The sequence below is a fragment of the Coenobita brevimanus genome, unplaced genomic scaffold, assembly GCF_032717465.1.
Source record: "Coenobita brevimanus isolate Jiangsu-jjx unplaced genomic scaffold, ASM3271746v2 jjx.HiC_scaffold_1775, whole genome shotgun sequence".
Taxonomy (NCBI): Eukaryota; Metazoa; Arthropoda; class Malacostraca; order Decapoda; family Coenobitidae; genus Coenobita; species Coenobita brevimanus.
This window is the reverse complement of record NW_027642640.1, coordinates 45,112-50,378: the sequence shown is the minus strand read 5'-3', so window position 1 is coordinate 50,378 and position 5,267 is coordinate 45,112. Positions and strand designations below refer to the sequence as shown.

The following is a 5,267-nucleotide window of genomic DNA, read 5'->3' as shown; positions in this document are numbered from 1 at the left end:
ATCACTTCCATACTGTTTCTTTTCTCTCCAGACTTGATTGTGGTTGTCAGGTTTATTCTTCCTCCTCAGATACTGTCCTCCAACAACTTGATTCTGTGCATCATCACGGTTTGCGTCTGGTTATTGGCGCTATTAAATCGTCCCCAGTTGAAAGTCTCTGTGCTGAATAAGTTCCTTCACTTTACCGCTGCTGTGCTTCACTTTCTCTTCGTACCTATGCTAAGTTGCACTGCATCACTAATACCTCTTCTCTGCTTCCCCCCAGCCCTGATTTGAACACCCTTTCCTCACACCTAGGATCAAACCACCTTTGCAATTCGAGCTCATATCCTCCTCTCACACTCCTCCCTTGCCGTTGGTAATTGAAAAGACGACAACAGAAGGAATCACGACACCCCCAGGAGGCAACAACGGAGGGGTAGACCGAGCGCGCGGGACGTCTGTACGATATGGACGTAAGTCGCATGTAGCTGCGCGCCCCTGTTCCCCAGGATGCACCTGGCATGAACACTTCAGTCCAGGTGCATTACCCTTTCACCGACCCAGCCTGCATCGGGATTGGGGTGGAGCTAGAAAACCAGCTCCAAGCAGCACCTCAGCGATGGCCGGTAGCCGCGCATCTAAGGCAATGGCCTGTTGCCGTGGCCTTGCAATGGCCTGTTGCCGTGGCCTTGCAATGGCCTGTTGCCGTGGCCTTGCAATGGCCTGTAGCTGTGCCCTTGCAACGGCCTGTAGCTGTGCCCCTGCAACAGCCTGTAGCCATGCCCTTGCAACGGCCTGTAGCTGTGCCCCTGCAACAGCCTGTTGCTGTGCCCCTGCAACAGCCAGTTGCCATGCCCCTGCAACAGCCAGTTGCCATGCCCCTGCAACAGCCAGTTGCCATGCCCCTGCAACAGCCAGTAGCCATGCACCTGTGATGGCCGGTAGCCACACATCTCAGGCAATGGCCTGCAGCCGTGCCTCAAAAGCAACGGCCAGTAACCATGCATCTGTGACGGCCTATAGTCATGCAACAGCGACGGCCTATAGTCATGCAACAGCGACGGCTAGTAGCCGTGCCCTAAAGAGACGGCCAGTAGCCGCTCCTAGTGCTGCTATTACCCCCTGCAGAACCCGTGACGGCCGGTTGCTGCATGTGGGGAGAGAGGTACGCCCTCTCTCCTGCAGTTGCCTTGAGGGGCATGACACCAGTGATGGCCGGCAGCTGTGCCAGCAGGCAAGGGAGGGTTTGTAGCCGCTCTTCACCAGCACGTCTCCCCTCATATGGGATTTTGGCAATGGCCTGCAGCCACACCTGCAGGCAGGTGACGGCCGGTAGCTGCACTTCGCCTGCGACCCTGTCAGGGAGTCGGGCCCCGGTGATGGCCGGTTGCTACACCGATGGGAAAGGGACGGCCTGTAGCTGCCCTCCTCTCGTTGCCCAAGGGACCTTGGCGACGGCCAGTAGCCATGCCAGGGAGGAGCATTTCAAAAGCCCCTCGCCCCCTGTAACCACAACCCGAGGGAGACCCCTGTTCGAGCCGCCCCTCCGGTGACACAGTGAGTCCCACCCTTGGCTCCCCTACCCGAGGCAATCTCCAGGAGGAACACCAGGACTGGTGGAGAGAACCCGTCTTGACCCCGGGGTTACACTCCATACAGCTGGCACCAGAGGGAGACCCACACCTGTCGGAATCCTGCTGCCCGCAACTCCACAGCCCTACCCTGACGGCGAAGCAGCGGGAGCGAGACCGCAGTCGGCAGGTCCTCCATGCTGCCCCGGGCACCCCGGAGCACGACCTCTCCAGTCCAGAGGAGTGGCACCATCCTAACAGAATCTTCGGCCCCAGTCCCGAGGGCCAGACTCCAGTACCGAGCCCCTCCGGTGCGGGTCCCTTCCACACACCTGACCGCAACCCCTCCTGGAGGACAACGTCCCCACGGGTAGTCCCATGGCCCCTCACCAAGAGTGCACCTGAAGAGGCACTGCCACCGCCAGGCTGCCACTTGTGAGCCGCCCCTGGTTGGCCCTGCCTCCCCCCCATATCCCTATAGTGACCGTGATCTCTCTCTTTCTGCCCGCGAATGAAAGTGAAAGTGACTAGTGCAGTGACTGTGGAAATTAAAGTGCAGTAACAGTGGTAAAGCAGCCAACACATAGTGAGAAGTAAGAAAAGACACCACCAGTGCATACCGCGGGACAGTTTAGAAATTAGGGGAGAGACCAGCAGCCCTAGAAAAGAGTATAGTCACAACTCAAGAGCAGTGTCTGGTAGCCTGTCTGTCGGTATCTTGCGAGATACTTTTAACTTATAAACACCTGTCCAGTCCAAGTTACTTGTCTTCGGATAAAGTCTAGCTTTGTATCTAGAATTTGGCAATATACTTGTAAGGTTGTTGCTCTGTGTTTTTATGCCCTGTTCCTCTCATATTGTGTCAAAGCTCCGTTCTAGAAAGGGAACCCAGCTACAGCTTAGGCCTTCTTAGGACGGGAAGCCGCCCTAAAAACGCCCAGCATATCAGTAATGTTTTATTTTTCCGCGTGAGTCTCCCCCCCCCAAATACTTCTTCCGCGCCCCAGCGTTTGTCTCTCCATTTTCCCGTATTCCAAGTCCAATTCTTCTTCCCTCATTCTCCGTTCCCTTTGGGGGCGCGGTAGCACAGTGGTAGCGCGCCGGACTCGTAATCGGGGGATTGCGAGTTCGAGCCTCGCCCGGGCTACCGTGCCAGGAGTGGTAGCTCGCCCCTGTAACCCTAGCGGGGCTATATAGTCCAATACAGGGCTTAGCTCGGGGGAACTCCATTTCTCCCATTCTCCGTTCCCGATTTTTAGACCATCTTTCCCACCATTCTTCTGCAGTCTCTGTATACACATATAGTTCCAAAACCCCAGAAGGTGTCGGGTTCGCAGTTCCCTTTCCTGACACCTTTTATTGCTTTAGCCTTCCTGCATGTGCGAGTGTTTTAGCGGCCGAGTTGTATGCCGTCTTGTTTGCGTTGCGGTATATTTGTCGCTGCTCCTCTTCCTCATTTGTGATATTCTCTGATTCTTCTGATGCTCTGTCCCTTCTTCAGTCGCCATCTACTTCTCACCCCTTGCTCCGTATCTTAAGTCCCGTCCAGACGATCGAGCAATGCCCGCGGGCACAAGCGAGCAGTTTGCCTGTTGACGGGCTCACCGCTTGTGCCCGCGGGCAAATGTGTAAATTGCCACGGGCAATTTACGCATTTGCCCGCGGGCACAAGCGGTGAGCCCGTCAACAGGCAAACTGCTCGCTTGTGCCCGCGGGCATTGCTCGATCGTCTGGACGGGACTTTAGAATGGTTGATGCGTGCTTCTTCTCGTCATAAATCTGTCCAGTTTTGCTGGGTCCCAGGACGTACTGTATATCGCAGGCAATGAACGTGCTGATCGGTTGGCTTGCACAGCTGTTGCCAGAGATGCTTTTCCTTCCTGACTCATTCCAGTCTCTGATTTCTATCCTGCCTTATCTTCCTTCCTAAAACATCGGTGGCAGTCTTGCTGGGACTCTGTCACTAATAATAAACTCGGTGTTGTTAAATCCTTTATTTCTCCCAGGTTGACCCCTTCCCACTGTAATAGGGGATGGGAGACTGCTTTAGTTCGTCATAGAATTGGCCACATTAGGTTTACACACTCTTACTTGATGTCCGGTGACCGCCCTCCCCTCTGCACTCATTGCAATACCCTCCTGTCCATACGCCATATTTTCCTTACCTGGTTATCTTACGTGGTGGGCTTCCCGGACTCTGAGTCCGCCCAAAGGAAGGGCCCGCAGAAGCCAACCACTCCTGATGCGCCAGCCCACGGAAAATAAGAAATAAGTAAGAAAGAGCAAAGCAAAGATATAGGCTGCAAGGTGCACCATTGCAGCTGAGGAGTAACTACTTGCAGAAGTGTGAAGTGGGGGGGGGGGGTAGGGGCAGACAGCAATAGGGCAGGAGAGAAATAATATCATCACAATAGTTAATGGAATTGGGACATGGAGTCGCCGAGATGGGGAGTGAGAGCTGCTTTAAAAGAAGTTAGGTCCTGAACAGAAACAACAGTCAGGCAGGGAATTCCAGAGAGGTACGCATCTGATACTGAAGAATCTCTTACGCATGTCAAGTTGACATCGGGAGTGGACAATCTTGAACCGGTGTTCCTGAGTAGTAGGGCAAAAAGGACGGACAAATAGATCATCTGGGGTCAAAGAGGAGTTTCCATGAAATATTTGCCAGTATTTGATGATATCATGTCGAAGCAGTCTCCCCTGAACGGAGAATAAGTTCAGAGCGCTCACTCTGCTTGTATAGTCAGGGTTTTCAAGCCCCTGTATAGACTTTGTCCAACGTCGCTGGACTGATTCCAGCAGCCTAAGGTCGCCTATGTATCCCAGATTTCAAACGACGAGGAGTACTTCAGCAATGGACGGGTGTGGGAGATATATAGGGGGATCGTGAATAAGGCATCGCGATTTACTGTGGACTTCAGAATTCTGTTCGACAGAGCTCCAGCTTTATGAACCAAGTTTGAAATATGTTGGTGAAATTTAAGTGAGGAATCAATCACTACTCCCAGGTCAGATACAGAGTTTCTCTGGGGAATAGGTAGATCATTCAGGTAGCACATGTCAGAGACGACAAGTTCTTCCCATGGGAAATTTTTACAGGTAAATCTCAGGTGTACACATTTGTCAGTATTCATGGATAAACCCCAGGATTTTGAAACCCTAGCGAGAGTGTTAATGTCTGCTTGGCAGGTGGTTATGTTATCGATAATATTCTGGTTTGTATGTTGGTGAATTTTATGTGAGGAATCAATCAGTACTCCCTTGTCCTTGACTGTCCTTTTTATATTTCACAGCACCGTGTTGCTTTTCTTTTCTTGACTCACCTTCGACGTGCCCCCCTTCTTGAGGACTTCCTCCTAGAATAACCGTATTTTTCCTTCCGTAATATCACGTCTTCCTTACCTCTATTGATATTCTTTCCAGTATTTAATTCCGTTCCCTATTTCAGTAGTCACGCTTGTAATATATCTCTTCCGTTAATACATTTCAATACCCACGCCGCGTCGGTGTTGACGGCCCGCCCAATATACACAACTTGTAGCCGATGATCCGGCTCTGAGCTGGATTTTGGCACTATGTTCTTATTGTTCTTCTTCTTCATGACATCCACATGCCCGTGTACACATTAGCTGGCTCCTTCTGCATGTGCAAGTAATTCTCCTACATTGAGTCTTGCAGGTGCAAGTAAGAAGCTCTACACATGTCAGTGGA

The 5,267-nt window shown here is 52.2% G+C and overlaps 1 non-coding gene across 1 annotated transcript; it reads left to right on the top strand.

Annotated features, from left to right (window-relative positions):
* Positions 1-2,628: 2,628 nt before the first annotated feature.
* Positions 2,629-2,700, top strand: TRNAT-CGU (transfer RNA threonine (anticodon CGU)). The gene has a single exon. It is a non-coding gene; the product is annotated as a tRNA-Thr (tRNA).
* Positions 2,701-5,267: the final 2,567 nt, after the last annotated feature.